Below are 26903 nucleotides of genomic sequence, written 5' to 3' on the forward strand. Positions count from 1 at the left end.
ATACTGATTTTTAGCTAAAATCCTTATGTTCACATGTGTAAACCTTATCAAGGATTACAAGTTCATGTGAGAAGAGCACAGGAAACTGGATAATGGACTGGACAAGGCATAACTTTCTGAAGCAGTTGGGTTTTTTTAAAGTCTTATTGAGACTTAGCATCAATAAAGATGAGTTTTAATTTAAACCAAGAAAAAATAATGTTGCTTGCTTCACAAGTACATTTTTCTTGAAACATCCAGGTTCATATTATTTTAGCAGTTGTCCGTTTTGGAGCAACCTTGGCACTGTTTTGTGTTTGTTTTCAATTTAGAAGTTACGTTGCAGGAGCACCTGCCTGCACAATCTATGGGGTTTTCATTTGCATCTTTTGAGAAGTATGGGCTTTGTGTGAGATCTAATGGGATATAAACATGTGCCTTCCTGGACTGGTAGGCCTGTGTAACTCTAGGGGTGTAAATTCCCCCTGAACTCAGACAACAGGCATGAGTAGGAACTACTCACATACAGATGTGGCTTTTGCTTGTCATTGTCTGCTGAGGACCTCAAGTATTTTAATTTTAAAATGTAAGCGCATCTTTTTATCCTCTGCCAAACGAACCACCGTCTACATAAATTCATTGGAAGGGGACATTATCTTCCTGTGTGAACTTTGCTGGGAAGTGTTTGCAGGCCATAAAGTGAATCATCAGTCTCCCTGGTCTGGAGCTGAAATCTCAGCCTGTCTCCCTGACATCTCCTCTGGGATGTTTAGCTCCTGCCTCTGCCTCCCGTGTCCCTTCTCTGTCACTGTGCCCGGGCTGCCTCTGTCACCGTCCCTGGCCCTCCAGGGCTGTGTCTGGTGGGACATTGCTGTGTAGCGTCTCTGACCGGGCGGTTTTGCTTGTTGCCTGGGCTTTCACCTCCCATCTTCGCTACGTCAAGACCGTGTTCACTGGTCTGGATAAACATAGCTCCGTGCCTGGTCTGTGTGAAAAATCTTTTCTGAGCCTGTCACCTTGATTGTGTTACCTCTCTTTCTGCATTCCTCTGCCAGCATTTTCTTGTCTTTATAGCATCGGACCTAAGCTCTTTATCTTCTCTTTCAAGGCACTCAAATCCCTGAGGTTTTTTTTTTTTCCTCCATTATCTGCCTCTTGTGTCTCCTTGTTATTGAGATGTCAGCCCTGGGACTCATTCAGCCCAGGGTGCCTAATTGGGCAGACGCAGCTGACCTTGATCTAGGGCCAGGCCAGAGATGGTCAGTCCTGCTGGGTCGCAGCTCACTTACTCGGTCTTGCTTGTGTAGTGCTTTTGCATCTGCTGAGGCATTTTGGCTCCAGGGGTGCGAGCATGATTGCGTGGAGCCAGCCCAGGCAGCTGCTGGGGTGGATGAGCCATCCCTGAGCGAGAGGCAGCTGGTTGCTCTGCAGGCACCAGCCTTGCTCCAGCTGGTCTTTTTTTCCACCCTGGCTCAGGCCTGGCCTTGCTGCTTTCAGGTGGAGCTGCTTCAGTGTCTCTGCTCTGGGGTCCCACTCTCTGGAGCTGGATTTTAATGTTACCCAGTGTATTCCAACACCCACTCCTCTGGGTACAGGGCCTAACTGTGTTCCCTTGTGCGCTGTGTTGTCTTGTGTGGGTGCCTTGGAGGGGAGCCAATCTCTAGGTCAGGGTATCGTCTTTCCTAGTATATATACTGCCAACTCTGAGTTAATGCAAAGCATTAAAAAAAGCATTTTGTGCTTTACATACATACTTCGGTACAGGCTTTTGACTGTTTTAGAGACTCATGGGGTTAGGAAGTGTGATGAGCTGGGAGCGGGCGAGTTCAGAGTGAGAAGACTGGATTTTCCAAAGGCTTTGTTTTGGTTTGTGTGTGTGTGTGCGTATGAGTGTTTAAAGCAGCATTCTCTTTCCACTCTAGATGCAAGAATTAATGTTACTTTAGCAGAGTAAAGCTTGATGCACAGTTGTTTCTTTACGCAAGCCCATATAGCTTTCAGCCTGCTTTAAAGGACCCTGTGAAGCAAGGTTTCCAGCGCATGCATAAAGGTGGGGATTTGCGGTGGTGTGAGTGGAAGCGAGAGGAGGCCTTCCCCTGGAGCAGCAGCCGGTGCAGCCCGTGGGCGAACGGATTGCTTGTGGCAGTGCTGAAGTGCCAGCTGGAAGGGGTGTCTGGAGGTCTAGTCCAGCTCTTGCTCTTAACAGGAATGTTGCCAGCGCTTGGGGCTAAAATTTGTGTTAGAGGAGGAAGAAAAAGGTAATAGGATATAACCAAAGATGGTATTGTATTATAACTGAAGTAACCTTAGGAAATGCTAATAATGAGAAGAAGAGGCAAAAGGTTTGTTGTTACCACTTTTCAGTAGCGTTTCTCTGAGAATTTATAAGAAAATTAATTCTGCTGAAGTGACCTTTTTTTCACCTTTTGCTGGCTCTTGAAAAGCCTGTGCTCCCTGAGCCATCCACACAAACACTTAGCCAAATAATGAAAAATCCAAGTGCACATGCTCCAAGGGATAGTTAGGCATCACTAAAAAAAAATTCTCATTGCTACTATTATGTTAGAGGGCAGTAGTTCCTAAGGAAAATCAATTTTTTCCCATTTTAATAACTTCAAAATGCTCTTAATCTATCCAGAAGGAAAATGTGATGACTAAATAACTTAACTAGAAGCTTTTTGAAACCAGGAACATCTTCGTTACTGTCCCTTTGCATACATTTTCCTGTGACTAAGGATTTAGTTTAAACTTAGATATAATATTTAGAAAGAGGTAAAGTATCTGATCTTGCTAAGGCCTGTATTTACTGTAGAAATACAGAGTAATTGAAGATGCTGTTTTTTCATTTTAAAATTGTGTATACAACAGATAAAATGTGAGCTTCAAAAGAGGCTGTTCTGGAAAGGAATTGAACTTGAGAAAAATGAGCAACTTAACAGGAATTTTTTTTTAGCTTTTCTTTTAGCACGAAGTGTTCTTGCTACAGTTGCTGACCCAGTTGTTTCACTGTTATTTCAGAGCATACTTATTTTCTCTTTGATTTTTTTTTTTTCTTTCTACATTCTTGGAGAAGGAGTAATGTGCAACATTTGCCTGATACCTGACAGTAGATCAAACAGTCACAACTCTGCTTTCCTGAATGAGACTATTTCCATGTAATACTATTTCTTAGATTTTTTTGAAAAAGAAGAACCAGTATTCTTCGGTTTTGGCAGATTAATGGCTGTGAGTGGCACCTCACAATAAAATCAGTGTTTCGGTGATATCCCTGTTGGGTCTTTTGTATTAATGGGGGAGGAATCCCTGATCACCGGGTTGTTTTCTGTGCAAACACTGGGAGAATGCTGGGACCAACAAGGTTGAGCTGACCTTACATGCTGGCCTGTTCCCTGCTGCTGACTGTCATGTTTCAAAGGTTAAACTAACTGTGGATGAAATGTAATCAGTAGTGTGCTGGATCCTTTCCAGATCACACTGGAGGAGTGCAATAACCAGCATTGTTAGCTTTGGGAGAGCAAGAGACAGAGGTCATTACCTGTGTGCATCTGAGCATGAGGAACCAACTGCCTTTCCTGCTACCTCCCACATATGTTTATTTAAATCTTATCTGGAATTGTTATCCTGCTAGCCCCTGCTTTAAAAAAAAAAAAAATAATCAAGCAGTTTATTCTTCATACACTGTAATTTTCATCTTTCTGTTGATTCCTCAAGAGTTTCTGTGAGGTGTCAAACCCTGTCATTAGATGGGATCTGGATCGATACTTGGGGAAGCAGAAAAGGCTGGAAGACAGAATTGGTGTGTTTTTAGATGACAGTCAAAAATAGGCCAGGGTAAACCAGACAGTACTCTTAAGACAGAGACATATTGCATCAGCAGAGGAAAGATGATCATGGTACAGTTTCCTTCCTTTACTATGGGTAGCTAGGAAAAGAGCTGGGTACAGTAGGAAGCTGGCGAGGGACGGAGCAAGCGTGGGAAGAGGAGGTGAAACAGAAGCACAGAAGCAAAGATAGCATCTTTGACAACTGATTTCCTGTTTCTTTCTATCAGCCACTCATTTTCCCTAACTCCATCTCTCATTTGTGCAGTACTTTCAGTCCTCTGTGTTCAGATCTGCAGCAAGAGTCTGTTCCCAGCATCAGATAAAAAGGCTTTCTGGAAGGCACCAGAAGCCTGTAGCATATGGTGGGGAAGTACTGCTTATTGTTGCACTGGGGATTTCAAGGGTGATAGGCGGTGAAGCCAGTATTTTTTCTGCCTATTTAGCATTTACACAACCTGTCCTCTGAAACTATATGTCTGTACAATAACAGTAGACTTAAGTGGGGAACAAAAAATTGTCTTCCTTTTGAATTCCCTGGAAAGGTTCCTACTCCATCAAAGTGTGTTGTTTTCTTCATAGATCAGTGTATGGGTATGGCCTTGAAAACCAATACATTTAGTAGCAATGGAGACTTTTCCCTGGAAAGAGGAGGGGGCACATGGGGGACTTCCATTTCAGAGCAAATCAGACTAAATAAACCTGTAGAGATGATTAGATTATTTTAATATATGTCTTCATATACACTCCTGATTGTTATGTTGTAATCAACAGCTGGGAATAGGAATGCCTTTTCCGCAATCTCTCTGTATGTTTTTTTCAGTTTATTCATTTTGCGGTAGTTTCTAAAGAAGCCCTGACATGAACAGAGGTCTGTATCTGCTTATAAGGAAGGTCAGCTCTGTCCTGAGGAACTCAGTGTAAGTTGGTTACGGCGCTGGGACAAGAAAATACTGCTATCTTCCTTAGCCCACCTTTACCAGGCGCTCTCAGGATCATAATCACAAGCAGAGATTGCTCCTTATCAGTGTTTCCATCTGTTGCCCTCCTCCTGCACTTCAAAAGTAGAATGATTTTTTTCCTTATTTCTGAGTCTTCATGAGATCTCCTTTCTATTTCAGTGTGTGTGAAAGAACCAGAACACAAGATATCGTCTTCCTATTTACTTTTCTTATGAAATTCTTATTTTTGAAAGGCCTTTTCTTTCGTTGACAATTTTTTTTCCCTTTCTTTCCATGCCAGAGCACTGGAGATGTGGAAGAACTGAGTAAAAACACTAGCAGCTGTCTTACTCCTGTGAAACATGAGTAGTATTCTTTCCTAGTCCTGTGTCTTTCACCTGGCACTTGGTCTATGCTAGATTTCAATTGTTCAAAGAGAAGCTTGGTTTCTCCACCAACCTTAGGGTGAAGTGCTTCAATATCTACTTTCATAAATGCTCCTGGACTTCTAGCATGCCGAGCAGTATCTGGATAAGGCGTAATTTCTGTATGAATGGTTTCTTCTACTCTACTGGGGTAACTATTCTAATGTCCGGTGTTTGTGGACCAAAATTTTGCTCAAGTATATCGTCACTTCAGGGTGTTCTGTGGGCATTGTGGAAGTCTTTATTTAGAGGGCTTTTCAACAACAGCAGTTTTAATTTGAGAGAGTATGTAGACCCAAACTGCAGTCATAGAGGATGCAGATCAGTACAAGTAGTGAAGATGCCCTGATCCATTTCTGGTTTTCCTATTAGGTCTATAAGGAGCCCATCAATTTTCTGGTGTATGTGGGAGTCTTAATTCCAGGGAACTTCTGCCAGCTCTGCTGAGAACCTTAGGAACAAGAAACCAGTTTCCTCAACCTCCCAGGTATTCAGTCAGCTGCCCAGAACTGGGTCCATGGCAATCCCAGCTGAGGGAAGGCTTCTGAGTCAGGTGCTTGCCCTTATGTAAAAATAACTAGAATTCCTCAGAGATAAAAGCTTTAAACATTAGCATTTTTAGGAAGGTCTGGCCACACTTGTGTCTTTCTGCACAAGCATCAGCAGTTAAGCAGCAAGTCCTGACAGAGTTTCTGTTTTGTTGCAATATCTTTAGTGATGAGGGAACCCAGGGCAACAAAACTTGAAATAGCAGTGCTTGGAAAAGCCCTTTGTAACTGAAATATGGGGTCTGCGTGGATTAAATATTTGAAGATTTTTAATATTCTGAACTGATGAGCTTGCCCTTTTGTTTAGAGTGCTCTGACATTTTTACTAGAAAGATAATGTGAAAAATCACTAATGGTAATCTACTGTCCATGACTACCAAGCAAAGATCATGTTGTTTTCTCTTTGTGGTATAAAGGCCAACTGCATTGAAGTGGATTGTTTTATGTGATTACTGGCTGCATCCATCTATGTATTCAGACTGGCTGGTGGCTATAAATACAAACACTTGTGTTTCTCTGAATGGTGATAAGCTGAATCTCTCTCTGAACTTCAATTTATTTTTCCTTCTCCTCAGTATTAGGGTTCAAGATGAGTCTAATGCACACCAGCATCTTCTGCTTCCCCGCTGTGTCGATTTACATAGCACATGTATATGCACATTATGGCCACAAGTAATTTTTCTTTTTAAAATCTATTTCCTTCTTGATTGTGTTCCTTATACCTTTCACTGTGTTTTCCTTCTGTGAATTTATGAAGGGCATGTTTATGCCTGAGTGCTGTTTTGGATGAGAAGATATCTTTAAAGGAACAATAATAGAAGAGGGACTTCTACTCTATCTTCTGTCTATCCACCTTCCTTGTCTTCCAGGCCACACATGCGGCAAAAATAGTAGGAGCAGGATGGATATGGTGATACTCCAAAGCAGAACAGTTTGAAACCAAGGGAAAACCACATGTGCACAATATCTACTCTGTACCATTGGACTGCTTTTACTCTTGGATTTGTCCTAATATCAGTATGTTGGTATAGAAGTCCTTGGAGGATGTCCATATTGTGTAACTAGATGTCTGTATTTATGTCTTTCCCCTTTCAGATGTGTGTAATGAGTATTTTGGCAAGCTCATCAGGTAGCAGAAGGTGTTTGCAGAACTTTTTATGGCAAGCCTTTAATTGAGCCTTGATAGTAGGATTTCCATGTCAATGCACACTGTGTATTTGTATGATGGACACAGCCATAGGTTGTCCTTTTACGCTGTCCCTCTTGGACTCTGCTGAGCTGTTTTTCTGGGTATATTTTCTCTGCACTTGTTGCTGACAAGATCAGTTAACTGTGGATGCATATGCTTGTGAAATCCCATCCCTGCTGAAGCTAACAGGTTTAGTTGCTTTATGTGTGCAAAAAATAGTAAGGAATATTGTGTTAAAGGAAGGTCTGTTTCCTCCTTGTGTGTCAGGTTTTTGTATTTCACGCCAGCAATGGGAGATGCAGAGCGCACAGCTAGCAAACTGGAATGTTCTCTGTGTACCACAACGTTCCTCAGAAATTTCTTCTAGCTCATGGATATTTCATAGCAGTGCAATTTACTTGTCTTGTGAAGAAAGAAAAAGATGTGTTTCAGCTCTGAGTATGTAGGATTCCTTATTGTATAAGACAAAATTGTGGCAATTTTTCCAATTTTACCCCGGAAAGTTTTGAGTTCTGTCTTTCTAGTGTCTACATGTACTTACAGAGTTCTCTGTCTCAATTTTGCAGTTTGGTCCTTGTGATTAAAGTAATTGTGATTAAGACTTGTTTTAGCTTAAAAATCCTTTTTTAAGCTTCTGGTAAGGAACATAATATGACTCTTTCCTGTGCTGAGAGCGAGCAAGTGAGATGCACGGGAGGAGATGGGGACTGGGGAGAGAAGGCAGTCTTCTCATGTAATTACGTGAGAATATTTGCGGTATGTACATTCTCTGTAGGAGACTTTTAAATACAGATAAAACTACTGTAACTTCTGTTCGTCAAGCCTAGCAATTTATGTTGACTTCTAACTGAAATCTGTACAACAGATTTAAAAATCATGGTTAGGCCTCTAAAATGTCACAAAGATTCAAAGGCTGACAGGCCAGTTTGCCTCTTTATATTGGATTCAGGGATGTGTTATTTCAGGAGCTTGGCTAAGAAGTGGCTCTGTCACAGCTTCATTGCCTCAAATGTCACTTCAAGTAGGAGCAGTTTTTATTACTACACAGTAAAATCAAGATGGCTTAATGGAAATTATTTCTTCATGTGTCAAAATGACTCCTTTGTTTCTCATTTTACTCTTTTTTTTGCCTGCAGCTAATCTGCTTTTTGGGTTATCAGATCCAAGCATCTTACAATGCTGACTCTAGCTGCGGCATTCAGCTGGAATGCTGCCTTTTGTTTACTGGTTTCACCAGGCCTCCAGTGCTGTCTTTGGTCATCTGGTGGCTCCACTAATGTGATTTGCACTCCCAGGCTCTGCAGGTAGTCATGAGCTTTTATAAGGGAATTAGAGGAAGGCCTGCCACCCTGGTTGCTAATTAATCCACAGGGTATTTCTTGTGTTTTGTTTTTCCAGCTTTTTTTTTCCTCCTTGTTTAAATTTTGTTTGTTTGTTTGAAAGCAGACCTCGATCTGTTTGCAGTTTTATGGAATTTTTTATCTGCTCTGTTCAGACTTCAGTTCCTAAAGTTGCTTTACCTGGCTGCGGTGACGTTTATTTTGCTTTAAATAGAAGTACCAAATCCTATTGATTCGAATGTTCGTTTGAGCTTTTCTTAGGATTTGTAAATAAATACAGAAAAACAGATGGCTACACAAATACTCAAAGCTTCTTTATCACGATAAATAATATACACAAATTGTTCCTGGTACTACTGGATGTAGTAAGGGGAAACAAACCTCCACCTTTGCAAAATTTCATTCTATTAAAATAGCAAATGTTGGCATATGTAGGAAAGTTGAAGTGTTTTACTAATGAGTGTGCAGCTGGAATCATAAAATTTTGCAAGCACACCAGAAGTAGATGCAAGTTTAGAAACACTCTCAGTGAAGTCTTATACTTTTGAGCCAGTGAAGGAGATAGTCAAGCAAATATTCAATTACAGTTTTTTCAAAAGCACACAGATCTGTAGTTATACTGGATATATATTTTTATATTAAAGGGTATGCTCAAAAGAGAATATATGTTCAAAACATCTTTTACTCTTTTGCTAAAGTAGAGGAGTTTCAGACTGAGGAGTATAATGTCAGATACTGAGTATGATGCCATTCCTTCTTATATCCACAACCTCTTACTTAAGTATCCTTGTAGATTTGAGTGGGGATTAATAGAGTGATTAGGGTGGGGTTTTTTCAGATTTGTTAAGGCCAGTATCTGGCTTGCACCAAAAAAAGCACAATGTCAACGTTTTTAAAGCTTCCCACTAGTCTAATTAAGACTCAACCTACAGTGGCTGGATCTGCATATTTTTATCTTTTCATAAAGTATTTTTCACCCATTTCTGTTGGTTTAGAATAGAAGACACCAAATCTGTGACAAGAACAAAGTCTGAAAAGGACTTTGGAAATAAGTGTGCCCTTTCCATGCAAAAATAGATAAAATTGAATCTATTCTTACTGTTATTTACCTTGAGAGTGAGTCTATCTGTTTATCTAAGTCTAAAGAATTTAGGCTGATAAGAGGTGTGTCACTGATACGTGGTTTATAAGGTTGGGTCCTAAGAGTAGAGGAAAGCTTTAGAAAAACTCAAGTACATAGGAATGTTTCAGTACCCTCGCTTTGTCCGTTCTGTGATATTGATGCTGTAGGATTTATCTATGATGTTTGCAGGAGATGTATGTTTCATTTATATACACATGTGTTTATGTTTTTAACATGTTAGCTGAATATCAGAGCATTACTTTCTGTTCAAAGAATGTCAGTAAAGTTGTTGAGTTGGTGTTTCTGCCTAAGGAAAAATCATATAGAAATTCAGGTGCAGGGCATTTAGTAGTGGACATATAAAGCCAGAGTATATTGATTGAGTTTCACTAGGCTGACAGCAGCACTGAAGGTCCTTATGACCCAGAAGTTTGTGACCCATGAAATCTCCATTTTCCTTCTATTGGTAATGTATCTTGAAGTACAGAGGACTGAAAAATGCATCCTGTGTGAGCTAACACGTTGATTATCTACAAATGGAAAATTATTTTGGGCTTATTGCTAAAAATGTATTTGACACTAGTAAATATAGAGATAGGCTTAAACTATAATCTTAAATGTTCCCTCGGCACAAATTCACTAAGGCAACAGCTGATACTTACAGGTATGAATAAGATCTGCTATATTTTTCTTTAAAATGCAGATTTCAGATGCTTGGGCATTTTGCTGATTCAGTTTCATCAGCTTGGATGCCAGTAAGCAGAAATCAAAATTTTGCTTTATAGATGGTACTTGTGTCTGATCTAAGGAGATAAATGGCAGTGAGAGTTTGGGCAGAATTATTTCTAAAAATGGTAAATATCAGAGGTTCTGAAAACAAGCTTGTAACACACACGCAGACCAGCAGGCAGATTTTACAGCTCTGTCCAGGGCACAGAAAGAAGATAAATCATGTCCATCCCCCTCTCATTTTTGAAATGGTTCAACCCTGGGGTTTAGCTGAAGGACTTAAGGAGTTTTTGAAGTGCAAATAGACTGGTGAAGGGTAAACCTTTTCAGAGTTTTCATTTAGATGGATTTTTTTTTTTCTATGTGGATTTCTGGCACCAGCTGAGATCTGGAAGGCCACGGGATTTTTTTGTTTTTGATCAATCAAGCAAACAGAACTTGCCATGGGGGTGTACATTCTCTGCATACATATTGATCCTATTGTGTTTAAAAGTAGTTAATTTAATCGGGGCTTTTTGAAACCTTTCCCAGTAAGACTTGCATTAATGGAGCTGTCATTTCAAGGTCATGTTTCAGTGTCAATAACTTTAACAGTAATGACAGAAGTTACCTGTAAGTTTAATATCAGTATTTCAGTTATTGCATGTTAAAATTGCGTTGAATAAGAACTAATTCTACATACATGTGTATAAAAATGTTCAGTTTCAATTGAAAAATTTTGTTTTCATTGATCAAGAGATTTTCAAAGCAGTTTGATGTTACTGAACTCACTGTCACCAACAGTTGTGTTACTATTCACCGCTGTTTGGATCAGTACCCTTGGCCTGTCCTGCTGCATAAGGAGTTTGACTCCAAGAGCCTATTTTACACCTTGTCTCTTCTAGCAAAATGGTTTAATGTCAGAGTTTTTATTCAGGGGCCTTTCTAGTAGTTTTGACCTTTTACCTCACACTTTGTCTTGTTTAAATGCAGCAGCGTGCAGAAGATGGATTGCATATTAACTATAAACATTTCTTTCTACTGTGATAAATATTTGGAGGTATGACATGTAAAGACTGTCTGCATGATAGGATGCCCGTTTGAATGCAGAGTATATATTTTACAAGGCAGGATACAGTTTACTACTTTTTGGTCCATATCTGATGCCAAGATCTTTAAGTATTTCAGAAGAAAGCATTATATATTTTCAAGAATTTTCCTATGAAGATGTTAACTGCATACTTTGTTATTTGCTTCTTTGATTTGGTTGAGTTGGAAAGCGTTTCAGAAAGTTGTCCCAGACATGGTGACACTCAAGGTACAGCAGAATTGGGGCGAAAATTAGATTCCGATACCCTGGCAGCATGTGCCTGTAAATCTCCCAGACTTGGGTTTCTCATTGCTTTACTTCTTCGTAGTTACAGTACGCCTTCGGCCCTGCTGCCTGCCAAGGACTGGGGTTCCAGAGTGATGTGGACTGAGCAGACTGGGATGTGAGGTAGAAAGCAGAGTCTTGCATACAACTCTTTTAATCATGTGCTTCACGTGCATTATCTTCTGTAGAGTTTCCTCTGTGTGTTTTCTCCAACTGAATGGAATTTTATCAAAAGATTTCAGTGCCAGATCACTCCGTGGCTCAGAATGGGAGCGGAGATCTAAAGGTAGTGTGGGGTCCAGAGATGGGATCCTCTTTAGGAAAGACTTGATTGGTTGTTAGTTTAATTTCCATATATTATATGTCCAAAATGGTACTGCATGGCATACTGTGGGGAAATCACCTATATTAAAATCCGGTGTATTTATACCTTCTGTATTTATCATCTGGTGTTTTGATGTTGGCCGTTCTATGAGAGCGCAATAGAAAGATTCCAGATCAGGATAGGGACCTAAAATTGTAACTCATTACAAATGAATAAATATGGCTAAATACAATTAATAATTAAGGCTAAAGAAGTGCCTATTGTGATTTTTCCTGAACTTTACACTGAACAGAAGACATTTAGTTAATGGGCCTCCTATCTTGGTCTTTGTTTTACGACTCAAACTTCTTTGTCCCTTAAACTCACATGCTGTCAATCTCGTATACTGTAATTATGGTGATTTTGTATACTGTTTGAAAACTGAACATAAGATGCTGTTTAAAGCTTTGCTGGGAGAGAAAGGAATTCTTTGCATCTCACTGCGGAGAAGGGATTCCCAGCATTTGTGGCGTCACTTTTGCAAGTATGTCACTGGGAGATGCTAATATGACCTTTCCTTTGTTAAGTAAGAGATTTGTGGCACCACCCAGGACCCGTCTTTCTTCAGCCAGTCCTGTTCCACTGACTGGATAGAGATTTTTGGCCATATTTCAAGTCAGCAGTTTTTGCTTTAGTCTTATTAGGCATAGAGTGCAGATCTTTGTTTAGAAACAGGCATCCTTCTGTAGATGGGTATGTGGGTGTTGGCTGGCAAATCTATCATTCTAATTTAAATTTTTTTCTAAATGGTGTGTGCTCAAATGTCAAGACACTGGGGAGCTGTTACTTGCAAATTACAGATTTATCAAGCAGCCGCTGTATTGAAGTAATCTTAGACTGATTGCAGTATGCATTCGTCAAGGGCACAGGCTTGCACGATGATTCTGAATTCCTTTAGGATTTACTGAGCAACAGCTGGTCTGTAGGATGTGTAGATTTTAGCAAGGTAATGTTTGTGTTTTGGCAAAGGACTTGTGTGACACGCCGCTGAAACTGTTCCAAAGTGCCACCTTCCTCCATTCAAGTCTGTAGGGATCCTGAGACAGTTTTTGTGTGAAATTTCTCCACTCTCTCTGTGCCTCTTGTTTTTATCATTGGCAAATTCTACAAAATTCTTCCATGGAGTATTAGGAAAAGATGAAGAAAATAAAAAGGCCTTCAGCTTCACTAACTACAGCTGCAACAGAAGGAATACTCTTTTTTGGCCTTTAATTGTCAGATTGCCTTTCTCTGCAATTGTTGTTTTCTCTCTCTCTCTCCTTTTTTTTTTTTTCTTTTTTTTTTTTTTTTCCACTTGAGAGAGGTTTATGGTGCTGTGTCCATCAGGATAACTGTGTCTTGGGGTTGAGGTTGTATTTCTCCCTGAGTTCCTAGAGGTGATGTTATCTTTTGTTCACTCCGAAGTATGGTCATTCCTGAGAGCATCTGTCACTTTAGGCATTGTAAGATGGATGAGTCTCAAGTGAACTGCTGGTTGAAGCAAATGGTGAAAATAAAAAAAGACAAGGGGGTTGGGGTCTTCAGAGGGGACAAACAACAAGGAAGCACTGTTAGAAATCAAAAGTAAGCCAGGCAGTAGTGGAAGAAAGAGCCAAGATGGATCACATGTTAGTAGATCCCACAGGTCTTGAAAATGAAGCTTGGTGGCTGATGAATTCTGAAGAGATCTTCTGCATCTTGACGAAAATGCCACTGATACATATCCTACTTCATTTGCAAATAAGGGAGGATCAGGAGAGGATTTGAACATCAGACAAAGAAATGTGTTTTTTTCTCACATTGTGTTATAAGATTAGGGCAAATTAATGCTGCCAATAATCACAGAAAAGGTTAGTGATCTTTTGTGTATCTTAAATATTGTGTGAGAATCTGTCAGTACTCAGTGGGTGCATAATAGTATAAAACCAAAACTGCATATCAGCAGTTCAGGTTTTGGAAAAAAAAGTAAACTTAAAATTTGTAGCCATTTGTATTTCAGGAGGTACTTGATGCTTTTAAAAAAGGGAAGATTCACTACAGTATCTCTGATTTAGCTAAACAGAGTTAGACATTTTAAGAGAAAGAAAGTGATGTTAAAAACCCACACATAAACTCCAAGAAAACTCCCCCCAAGCCACTGACAAGCAAATCCATCCCCACCCTGAGCTGAGCAAAGGTCTGTGTTTGCAAAAGCAGCTGGAGCCCAGTGTGTGTCAAGGTTTGGGAAGGGTCCAGAAGGATCTTGGCTTGAAAAATTATTTTGTCACACTATTGGCCTTGGTCCATAAGGGGAAGCACTGGTTGAAAGGCAAAGAAATTAAGATGATTAGAAGCTTTAAAGCTTCACAAATGGTAGCGTATCTCTCTTCTCAATGGATGTAAATAATAGATGAAAGACCGAGAGTGACAACAAAGGATCAGGGCGTTTAAGAGAATGTGTGCAGCCTGAATAGAGGTCTGTGGCCTAGGGCCAAAGGTCTTAGCTTTGAGTGTAATTAGAAGAAAATACAAAAATGTCATTACTAGCAGGTGAAATGTTCAGCACGTGTCCGAAAAATAGCAATTTCAGAGCCAGGAGCTGTTGGAATTGGATTACTGACATTCTACAATCACTGAAGTCTCTGCAGAGCCCTACAGTTTGGTCGGGAGCAGTGTGTGTTGACCCTGTTGGCATTCCGTGATGGACTCACTGTTAGCGTGGCAGGGATGCACAGCGCAGGGCAGCGTCAGCGGGCCCGGCAATAGAGTTGTTTAATGTCTTTCCTCAGAACACAGCAGTCCTACCCAAAACCTTTCCTGAGTGAGCAGTGAGGGTTATAGCTGCTCTCTTAAATGACAGATTTAAAAAAATGGGAGGAGTGGGAGGAAGCGTAAAGCTATGTTGCTTGTAATTTTGAAACCTGGGGTTTGAAATCTAGGTGTACAGCTGGAACAGTCACATTCGTTCTGGTTTTGACAGCAGGCCCAAGGGTGTGGTCCCAGCTTTTAAACCTCAAATCCCATTTGTGAGCAGCAGGGTAAATGCCTTTACATCTTTTGGCAAAATATTGTCCATTTCTATTGAGAAACCAGGCTAATAACTTGTGTAACTAAGAAAGTCTTGTCAAAGTCCAGTTAATGATAACTTAATTTAAAGCTCTTCCTGATGTTAATTGCTCTTCTGTATGGCCCTAGGCATTTTAAGAGTTACTCTTCCGCCTGCTGCTTGCTACACCATTGTTGCCATTCTTTGGGATGTTTCAGGTGTATTCTTTTTTTCTATTAGACATATTTTCACTTAAATACCTTTACAGGATGTCAGATAGGAGAGCAACCAGCTGATTCTGTTTTAATTTTGAACGTTGATCTGCAGTTTAGCATAGGTAACTGGTCACCCATTTAGTTTGTTTCTTTTTAAACCAATAGTAAAATAATTACTTCTACATTATCATCTAATGTTTATGTTTCTGTGACAGTTAATGTTCTCATACTGATGTGCTAAGTTCCTGATATTTCATATAGTGACTTTGGTGCCAAAAACATGCAGATTCTATGACAAACTTGTACTTGACTGCTGGTAGAATGAGGGGAAGCTGCCATGCAACTTCAACTGAATATTCCTATTAACAAAAAAATGATTTTTTGAATGGTCAGCCCTCCTTTCCCCACCCCAGTCTAGTTTTTGCCCTTGACCAGATTTAGATAGGCAAGTTTTGTTCGTTTATTGTAAACTATATGCTGGCATGAGTAAATCTAATTTTTTTTTCTCCCTTATTTTTCAGGTGTTCAGGAGTTTTAAACAACTTTGCAGCAAGGCTTCACAAACTCTTAGCTGCATCTTTTAATCATGACTGCATTTCAAATAGGTTAAAAGGAATCTGAGAAGGTACTGTACTTGCCTTTCCTAATAGACAATACATTGTATTTTTATATTCAGCATCTGTGTTTTGATTTCCATTGACTGTGTTTTAGGAACAGTGTGGACTGTAAATTATTTTTGCTTCAGGCATGTACAGTTCTAAGTTCTTCAAAAATCTTGAAATCCAGTTCATATAATTAAGCAGCCTTCACCAAAGAGGGCTGATTTGTGCTTCCATTTTTTTCTCAAATAGTCACAGTGGGGTCAGCTTCATTATTTAATGACAGTTCTTTTGAAACTGTAACAATTTTTTTCTGTTGTTTTGCTTAGAAGCACTGCAAATACCTAAGCAACTAGCTAAATGTATGTTTTATGCGCTTGGAGAGTGGATGTTTGTTTGTTTGTTTGTCCTCTCAAAGGATTTAAAACAAATGGGAAGAAGAATGCAGATCTTTTTAATGATTGGGAGAGATTTGTGTTTCCAAGAGAGATTCTCACACATCTTTTTTGCTGGTATACAATATTGGACTCTCATAGTTTCTTGATGCATTTAAATAGCCAGCATACCCAGAAGGCCGAAGATCTATTCCTGCTTTATGACCTGTTGTATCCCTGGGGCAAGGGCAGCACTGAGCAGAGCAAGGGGGTCATGGCCATAGCCCAGGTTCTGAGTGGCATTTGTGGGTTCCCAAAACCTGCCTGCAGGAACATTTTGCTTGGCAACATCTGGAACATGGTAGAAGTCTGTAAGAGGGGGGAACCTCTAGGATTTTGCTTCCCCAGGTGCTAGGAGGAAGCAACATTAGCCTTTTTGATGGGGGGAGGCAGATTCTGTGGCCCTGAAGTTAGGCTAAACAATTGCAGAGGTCAAAGGACAGCTGAGTGCGGTCAATGAGACACCCTGGGGTGTATTTTGTTACTTAGTAAAAGGACCAGCATCCTAAAACCCTAAAGGATTCTCTTGAAAATCTGTGTTGTGAAAAGGTTTTATGAGTCTGATGGCAAAAAGTGCTGATTTAGCTAAGGAATGCTAGCTTTTGTCTAAATGAAAGGCTAATCCTTACCAAATGTTGGCAGCTATTATAGTGCAGTCAATGCAGGTCTGAAAGGACAGTTAGAGTAGAAGTGTACTTTGGGATCCAAAATGTTTATCATTTTAATGGTTCTGTAACTGAAAAGATTTCTGAACTTTCACCTTTGATCCTAAAATGTATACCATGAGGAAAATATTTGGAAAAGTAAAAACCTTCACTTACAAATTAAAAGACCTTGTTCCTTAGGGAGCTCTGCCTGCCCGGTTATTCTATATCCTCTGACAAATTCATTTTAGATTATCAGGATACTGCCTAGTTTAAACTATAACTTCTTTAATCTGCTAAAACTTATTAATAGGTTGGAAAAAAGTGGGTTTTTTTCTGGTCTTGAGCAATTTCTGCTGCTCTTTTTTCAATGCTCACAAAAAAAATTAAGAATAGTTTTTGATTAATTCATTCCTATAATTTGTTTACCATTATCTTTCTTTAAAGCGACAGCTTATTAACACTTAACATTTGTCATAGAAACAGATAAGAAATCAATGTCAGAGCCAAGACCTTGTAAATAACCTGAAAGGAAATGTAATAATGGCTGTCTTCACCAGAGAGGTGGTGGGGGAAGGACTGGGCATGTGGCAGAAAAGGTTCAGTGCTTTTTGTTTTTCTTTGGAAGGAGGGGGGCTGCTGGAAGACGGGGCCTCTGACTCTTTGGCCCTACTGTCTTCCGCAAACACTCATTGTTGTGTTAGGAAGAAAAGGATACTCAGGAGCCAGCAGTGATGGCATTTTTGTAGTGACTAATGTGGTGTTTCATCATGATCTTTAAAAGAATATGATGAGTGAAAAAAAAAGGCATGATTTTCAAGGAGAAAAAATGAGCAAAGAAGTTGAAAAGTGATTTTTTTTATTATTATTAAAGAAATGTGCTTGCAAAATGTAGCTGTCTGAAGAGCTTAATTTTTAAACTCTTCAGAAGTACTCTATACAGATGCTTAGCATTGATTTATGTCAAGGTTAAGGCACCTTTAAACAAATAAAGTTGGGAATGGATAAACCTACTAAAATACAAATCGCCTATTAAACACAAAAGATGTTTGTATAGCATTCAGGCTGCTACAAAACTGACACATGTCTTGAAATTCTCCTGATAACCCTTTCTAAACTCATCAGAAAATGGTAGCATGTGTGTTTGAGGGGTACACAAGGGAGCGGCCAGATAGGATAGAGATGGAAGGTCAGGCCTTAACTTTGACTTTCTAGGCTTCAGTTTCATGCTTTTGCAATAAGGCAATAACAAATGAATAAAGGATTAAGGTGATTTATTTATCAATGAGATTGGACTGGCTTTTGCTGTAGGAACTCAATGAGATGTCTGTTCGAGTGTATTATCAGCTTTATCCCTATAAACAATGAATATCACATTTTACATATACATCTATATGGAATTAAGGGCTATATAAAAGAAACTATAATAAAACTGCTTAGAGAAATACGTATTTAAGCTACAATGCTTAATTTTGTTTGTAACCCTAGAATTTAATTACTCAAAGTATGTAAAATTGACATTACAGATTATTAAGATTTTTTTCTCACCTACTGGAGAAAATTCTTCTGTATCTATAGTGTTTATTTATCAAGCGGTTGTTTTTTTCAAGTGGATTTTAGCTCCCAGTGAGAATTTTATACATAGTATTTATATTCTACTGTGGCAGCAGTCACAGAAAAATATTCTGAGCTCTAGCTTCTTGACTTTCTTGAATATCAGTATTTACTGAATTTTTATATGCATGCCTTCAAGAACGCATAGAGCCTGTGAATTTTCTGTGTTATTAACTCACTAAATTGTGATAGCAGCTTTGGGAATAAAGACTGCCTTTGCCTAGCATGTTTATGTTGCAAGTAAATTAAATCCAGCCTGTAAACATCATGAAGACTTTTCCTTCTAGGAGAAAAACAAGTAGAGAAGCACATCTAGTAACTCAAATAATGTATTTTATTATCTTTTTTTTTCCCTTAGACATAAATGCCCCATACGCAATTTGTCGTAGTAGATGATGAGTTGCATCACAAAACAAACATAAGCATTAGAAATAGAAATTGTTTTCTTCTCCTATTAAGTGTTCATAGTATGTAATTTTGAATTTTTGCGTTTTTGTTTTAAGTAAAGATAAAGGTTTTTCTTTGCTAGACCTAAACAGCATTATAAAAATGCTATTTGCAGACATTTATCCCACAACCACCTATTGGGATTTCTAAGTATCTAGAAAAGGTAGCTTGGATGTCAAAGAAACTCTTCCTTTTAGATATAGCCCTTGATGTGATGTTAAAGTTTTGTTCTGTTGATTGCCTGTTTGTTGCAAATTTCATCTTAACTGAAATCTGGGATGTTGCAGAAGGCCCAGTAGTGATGTGCATCTTTGATCTCAAACAAGGGTTGCCTCTGGTCATTGCAGAGATTCTGGATGTTGCTTTGTTTATTTTACAGAAGAATTTGTGGTATTCTGGGGAGGGGAGAAAGTAGAGTCAGCTTTGACACATGACAAACACATGTTGAGTAAAAGGAAAAGGAAGAACTCTACAAAGCAAGTCTGCATTTTGAAGTTCATTTCCACTAAAACTAAATAAGAGAAACTTATTTTGTTTTTAAACAGAAATTATATGAGTAGTTTAGACAGTTTCTCAGTAGCAGAGAAGTTGCAGAAAATGTCCAAATGATATTAAACTTGACATTACTTGTGGTTTTAAGCTGATTGCTACGGTTTTGACCTGTGCATGGTTTTCTTTTCCATTCAGTGCATTGCATTTTGCATAGAACCGGCCATGAAAGCAGCTGGCTTTGCTGGGGTTTTTGTCTCCACATCACAGGCTAAAAGTGACTACAGAAGAACAATGTTAGATATGCCCCTATCTAGAGACTTCATGGGAGATTCAGATAAGAAAAAATTTGTTTGTTCCTTTCTGAAACATATTCCCAGTTCAAAAAAGCAGAAATGTGATCATTTTGACCTATTTGGAAATGGTATTTTTGGAAGAGCTGTGCAGGAATGTGCTCTGAATAGACTTGATAAACATTTTGATAAAACCTCTCTGCAAAGAAGAGGGACTTGTTTCAATCTTTGAGGTTCCTTTTAAGGGCTGATGGTTTTCAAGCCTCGTAAAAACAAGGAGAGTTCTCTTTCAGACTTGCCTTGTTTTCAGGCAAGGCTCTAGGATGAAAACCAGTCATTTTTTTGGAGGAGGTGAGGAACCCAACAACCCACTTAACCTTCTTCTATCCAGGTGTATTAGTGCATGAAAATTTGATTACTTAAGACTTTCTTTATTACACCTTGATTTAATTTTACTTTTTAATTTATGTTAGGGATTTGAAGAACTGTCACGCTACATCTGCGTGCTCCAGGCGGGGAAAAGGATTGCTTACAGCAAAAGAAAGGTTTAAGTTTACAAAGTCCTACTCCAGTGCTTCATTTTTAGTTTGTTGTAACTGTCACAAACCAGAACATGCACCAGATAAGATTAATACTGTGGAAAAAGAAAATACTGAGTGGATGTTCCTGAAGAACTGGGTCATGTATGTTTGGAAAGTTTTAAGAGCTGATGTAATCTGTATTACCATTATGCCTATTATTCAGAAAGATATTTTTTTAGTAGTGTCAGTTAGTACGTGTTGTTAGAATTAAGAATTTTCAGGGCGAGTAATGGCTCTACAAGATGAAGAGCAATTAGTTTATATTGCTGGGCAATAAAAGATTTCTTTGTCTCTCTTATTTAGAAGGAAGGAAAAGAGCGTGGGGAAAGAACACTTTTACTGCAGATGTAAATATCTAAATGATTTTTATTAAGGATTTTCCTGTTTAATGCTTGTACTATACTATCTGATGTTGAGATGTGTCAGACTTGTTACATTTCAGCTTACATTTTCTGTACATAGTAGTGAATTTCTATTCTGCTTTTCTATCAAATAGCGTTATCTTGGTTAGCAGTCTTAAATGTCAGTGTGTATGCCTAAGTTCCTATATAAATGGTAGCATATAATATATAAATAGTATAAGCTATGAAGTTTAAAACGTAGATTTTTTGCAGCCTAGTGGCGTAAGGGTTTACAATAATTTACATACGTGGTTTGCTAAGCCATAGTGTATAGTCCTACACCATGGTCCTATTGAAGACAAGAAAGCATCAGCAGGCAGGTGAGTATGTACTTACAGTATTAAGGCCTGAAAGCAGATCATGAGAAGTGATGTAGAGAGGATGTGCAAGAAAAAAAATAGTAAGAATTACAAACAAGTTGAGTGAACTCAATGGTTGGAAAAATCATTAATTTAATTAGCTTCATATGGTGGTCTTTGATAGTCCAGTTGTGTTGAAGAGTTGATAACAAACTTTACTGATAAGACCTTCAAAGGATGCTTGGGATTGTAGGTGAAATGCTCAGCTTCTACGTAACCAGACCACCTATGCTTAATGCATCATCCTTTTCATTTTCATGAGTAGTGCAAGTTGAGATGCCATTATTAATGCTCCTTTTTATGTCATTATATGGCTCTTGAAGAACTGGTAACTTTCCCTTTCACCTTCTCAGGTGAAAAAAAGCAACCTCTCAGGGGGGAAAAAATACATAATTCATAAAAGTGAGAAATTAGTGATAGTTATCAGCTTTAAAATTGTTGCCAAATACAGACTTGTGTTTCATATTTGGAATGATGTGACAAGTCTGTTCACTGAGCTTCCCAGTCATGGAAATTAAAGAAGTCCACATAAAGTTTGTTAAAAATGTTGTAATATTAGACAGCATTTCATTGAAATAAACATCAAATCTCCATTAAAAACACAGCTTTAAATTAATTGATGTATCTGAAAAGATAGTTTACATTATAAATTATTCTAAACTACATATATTTTATGTCTCTAATAGTTCTGAATAGTTTGTTTTAAATAGTAATTACAAAATATAGTTGTTACCTAATAACTTACAATAAGATCTACATATTAATAGCAGAATATGTATTGCCAGTGAATGACTGTACACTTACGGATATGAAAAGTTTATAAAACCCACAAAGTTTCAATAAAAATCTGTTAGGTTTGGGAACAGGTACTGATTTTGAATACATGGTTTGAGTAACAAATTTGGACTTGGAAAAACATTTCAGTAAGCAGCAAAATGCTACATGCAATTACAGTTATTTAAGTAGTTATTATATTGATTACTTAGATACTACATTAGTTGCATCTGCTGTGTCAGCTAATTATCAGTGGTAGCTGAAAGGATTTAAGCATGTAACTTGCCTGACTGTGCTAACATGCTAAGTTGTTAGGAGAATAAATTGTAATTCATGTCTGCAACTAATTAAAAATCAGAATTACACAGCAAAAATATGCCTTGATTCTACAGCTCAGATTAAGCACCATTACTGATTTTGTTGTATTGCACTGTCATTAATAATGTAGTTAATAGTCCTATTTATTTAGGGCAGGGAACGTAAATGGGGAAAGCTATGTATAAGGATGCTTGTTTTAAGGAAGCAAGCTGAGATTTTTGAAAGTGCTCGTTAGTGATTTATTTGTGCTGCCTCTGCAATGAGTGTGTAAGCGTCCAAGTGTGAGCACATACTCCTTTTAAAATAATGAAGTCTTTTAACGTTACACCTTTTTTTTTTTTCCACCTGAAGGTTTTTCTGTTGAAAGAAAAATGTGCCTCTTCTGTTGAAGTTGTAATGTTCCATTCCCTACGCAGATTGTGAAAGATCCCAGTAGCATAAAAGCATTTACTCCATCTTCTACAAATTAATTGTAAAAACCCTAGAAAACCTTCTCAGTAACTTATCTCCTAATTTCATAACATCATTACAGAGGGCTCTAAAAACATTACTGTCAGAATAGGTTAAATTGACATAACTAACTCCTGAAAGCTTCTATATCATTAAGGATATAGGCCTATTTATGTAAGGTTTGCACTCCACTATATAATATTCTCATTCTTGCTTATCTGCTACTGAGCATCTCTTTTTGTATGACTGAAAACTGAATCTTTATTAACTCTTATACTCTTTTATAGCCTTTATGGTCAAGTTTGTTGGTATCTGACTTCCTGTCATTGTCCACAACCCTGTATCATTGATCTTTCCACGAAACCCCAGAGAAGACTAAAAAGGTTATATATATATTTACTATTAGAAACACAAAATACAGTTTATTTCTGGTTTCTAATTAAGTTCCTTTTTCCACAGTAGGAAGGCAGAGGAGGAATAATTAGGGAAATGATGTATTTGCAAAAGCTTGGGGAGGAGGGCAGGGTTGTGTGAACAGATGTGTGTGGGTGAATGAGAGTGGAAGAGAGAGAGTAAAAGTGTATGGGTGCATGCAACTGGTGACAGAACATACAGTGCCTGTTTGTATATGAGTGTTTGCGTGCATAAAGTGGTCTTTGCCCATGAAAGTGAGCTGTGCATCTACAACAGTTGTCAAAAGACGTTCCTTGTTTCCAAGTACTCCACCAAATCGTACCAGCTATAGTTGTGCTCCATTAATGTTCCGGTCTCTTTACAGTACTTTTTCATGTAGTTTTCTGTATTCAGGTAGGCATATATTGCTTTAAATGCTTCTAGCTCAGCATTATTTATTCACAGTAACTAGTTCTCCATAATTTTTGCATATTGTATTGTCACTGTAGTGAAGTCAGATGTTTTCTTTCATCTGTTTGTTGCATCTGTTTACTGAGGAAATGACATCAAATGAAGTTTGGCACATGCTTAATCCTTAAATCATCTCAGTCTTCACTAGAGGAATGTGGTGAGCATCCCCACAGCACTGACTGCGATGGCTTTCCTCTTCCTGTGCCTTAAAGAGTTCAGCCCACCTGGAATGCAGCATTTCTTTTCTGAGTGGGAGCCATAACCTTGAGAAAGATAAAGCCAGTGCAAGGTCTGTACAGTCCTTGTCACAAAGCTTCACATGCAGAAATCGTGCAAAATGACTTCAGCTCCAGTTTGGTGATAAGAACTGACTGTTGTTGGGTTTATGTAGTTTGATTCTAACTCTACAATAGTGTTTTTTAAATTCAGACTTACAAAAGATAGATTGCTTCTAAAGATTCTGGTAGACTTCTATCAGAATATTTGAAAGATGAAGGAGAATGTGAGATGTTAGGTAATAAACACAAGTGCTGAACTTGTAACTTAAAACTACTGAATTACCATTTTGTAAAACTTGACCGGAGCTTAACTTGCAGTGACTTCTGTAACATTGCACCTCATAATATATTCTATGCTTGACTGCAGTTTTAAACTCCTCTTCAGGTGTACAGCTCAGTAAATAGTACTGTTAAAAAGAACTGAAGAGACATTTCCGGTTTTAAGTAAAAGAGATGAGATAGAGTTTCAGTTTCTTGGTGGTTTTCCTTTTTCAGCCTCAGTGTTGCCTCACTGCTGGTTCGCACTGTGAAGCCGAAAACTTGCAGATCACTGAATTTTTAAAAATGCAATTCAGACTTAATTTTTTAGTATTTGGAGGGTGATTTGGAGTTGAAAGCTTTACACGTGTAAGTTCGATTTACTAACACCATCCTGAATTCAGGTGTGAATGTTACCTTTAGTATGTTTACTGTTTTGTGAACTGTGCCTGAAGACTGTGGGGATAGTCTTATGGTGGAAGGGATGGACCAGTAAGGACATAGCAACCTCCATATTAGCACTACTTGTGATTTTCTTTCTGTTCCATGTTGTGGGGGAATAGCTGCCCTGGGCCAACATCCTGCATGTAGCTCTGTTGTGTATCCATTTATCTGTCTCTGTCCAAGGAATTGTCCAAAATCCCAGATAATCTGATGCAATACTCCAAGTACAGATACTATTAACTGAGCAGTAAAGGAAGAACCTTGTCAGGAAAAAAGCAGGTGTTCTTGATCTTTCCCATTCCTCTGACACAGTAGTGGCAACATCAGACTGAAAGACTAGATTCTAAACGTGTGGATGGAGGCTATCAATATTTTTCTTCAAAAAAAAAAAAAGAAAAACAACGAAAGGAAACTCCACTGTAAGCACAATCAATACAAACTAATCATTTTTCCTGAAAGACTTTTGTGAATGAATTATCTATCACTTGCTGCATGAGATTGTAAACCCTTCTGCAGCTGAGTTTGGATATCCCTAACCAAGAAAAAAGCAGAGTGAGAATCTCAGGATCTTGAAAGGACTGTGAAGAGGGAAAAAAAGATCTTACAAAGGTTATGAGAGGAAGGATCTGGTAATGAGACTACTCCACCTTGCAGTCTTGCATTGACTCACACGTAAGTCTTTCCCGACTGAATAATGCAGTTAATGCTGGGTATATACTTTTGACTTCAAAGTCTACACTTTTAGTGTACGTATTTGTAATTGTCATTACCAACTGTCATCCTTTCTGCTGTATGCATTTTCATGATGCATCCTAATGACACTTTAATGGGGGGAAAAAATACTACTCCCAGAAAGTCAATAAGAATGACGTAAATAATAGAAAATGGTAGTTGTACCTGAAACAAGTAGTTCCCAAACAATTCTACAGCATAAATAGATGCCTGGTCTCTCTTTGCCTAAGATAACCCTTTGAGATACAGAAGCTGTGCTGGGCCTGGCAGTGCCTTTGTGAAGGAACTTGCTTTCTTTTCCTTTGAAGAGAAACTTTCCTGTGGGGTTAGGCCAGATCAGAAGCCAGATTATGTGTTTTGGAGAACACAATTACATCATTAGGTTAAACACAAAGTAAGGACTTGATAGAGCTGACTTAATGGAGGGTGTTTGCATCAGATTCATCATTCACTATCAGGTAATTGTGAAATTGCTTTAAGCCATAACAACAACACTCACCCCCTCCCTCATCCTCTAGTTCGGTTCCTCTCCTTTAAAGTCTCTGGGGTCATGACCCACCTGGAGGCCAAATATGTGGTATCTGGTGTACTGAATGATCTGATTATATTTTTACTAGCAGAGCCTTCAACTCAATGTGCAGTTGTAGCTCCCAAGAGCTTTTGGGTAACAATACACTATCCACAGGTTACTTTTTTTTTTTTTTTGGTATGTGAAGGACCATAGTCACCTATTTTTCTGACTAAAAGTGGGTAGTATTTACTATACTTACGCGCTGCAAGTCTGCTGCACCTGGGCTTTGGTTCTTCTTGAACATCCAGTGTCATGTTTCTGCACAGATCTTTTGAAACCTGGATGACTGCATGGGACAATTATTTGCTTGAATTGATGAGACTTTCTCTTGTAAGTTCACCTTCTGGGGTTGAAAGAGTGATCAGAATTTCCCTGGGACCTTCACCCCACAGTTAAGTGATGCAGCGCTAAAGTCAGTCACCAGTTTGCTTTCATTTCTGTCTGCTTTGATGGAAACACCCAGTAACTGTAGTTTTGCTTTCCATAATGAATGCCCGTATTTAATTTCTTATTAAAACCTATATCATTAATACTTCTTTACATGTGGTTAGGTTAGTGGAACTTCACGATTCCCTTGTTCCTGTGTCTTTGTAAGGACCCAGACTGAGATGTGAGGGCTGCCTTACTGCTCTGTTCTAAGGCATCTCTCAAACTCCAGCAAATCTCACAGTTAATCCTCCAGTTCAGTGATGGGCTACTGCAAAGGCTTGTAGCAGGCTTAGGAAATTTGCTTTGAAGAAGCATAGCAGCAGTGGAGATGTGTTGGGTGGAAATCACGGTGCCTTAGTATTTGGATCTTTGCAGAGGAGTGCTCTGAGACTGATAGTGTGGAGGTACAAGTGATCTGAATGTTAGGAAATTCTCTTATTTCATGTTTTGCTACAGATTTAATTTTGTAATTATTGCATTTTAATTGTGTCTTCTAGTCTCTCTATAGAAAGTTTTAAGGACATAAAAGAAAAATTGTCTGTCTGAGTGGTTGCAAAATTGGGAAAGAGGGGCAGCCTGGAGAGTGGCTGTTGTCAAACAGCCTTCTTGGTGGGGTGGGGAGAAGAACATATAGCAGCAAATCTTACTGTATGTACGTACTCTGAGTAATGCACATACCAACATCCTGCAGAGTCCAATCCAAAACAGAGCTAAAAGGTTGCCAAGAGAAACAGACAACTTACAAAGTACACTGATACCTAATGGTGCAGTTAAAAGGAAAGTTGAGGGTTGAAATACTGTATTGAAATACTGTATTACAGATGTGCAAATTGCTGATCGCTGGGAATCTAAACAGCTCTCTGCAGAGCTAGCTGCAGCTAGTGTGCATGTA

General features: G+C 38.6%; 1 protein-coding gene across 15 annotated transcripts in view; it reads left to right on the forward strand.

Moving 5' to 3' along the window:
- Nucleotides 1-26903, forward strand: part of GREB1L (GREB1 like retinoic acid receptor coactivator) — a 144937-nt gene that overhangs the window by 48020 nt on the left and 70014 nt on the right. For 13 of the 15 annotated variants that reach the window (XM_040586566.1, XM_040586565.1, XM_040586564.1 and 10 more), the window contains one exon: nt 15554-15657. The gene's annotated coding sequence lies outside the window, so the exon portion shown is untranslated. Of the gene's footprint in view, nt 1-6682; nt 6782-11501; nt 11573-15553; nt 15658-26903 lie in introns of those variants that run through there. The other 2 variants (XM_040586569.1, XM_040586567.1) reach the window with 2 other exon arrangements.

This window comes from Falco naumanni, chromosome 3 (genome assembly GCF_017639655.2).
Source record: "Falco naumanni isolate bFalNau1 chromosome 3, bFalNau1.pat, whole genome shotgun sequence".
Lineage (NCBI taxonomy): Eukaryota > Metazoa > Chordata > Aves > Falconiformes > Falconidae > Falco > Falco naumanni.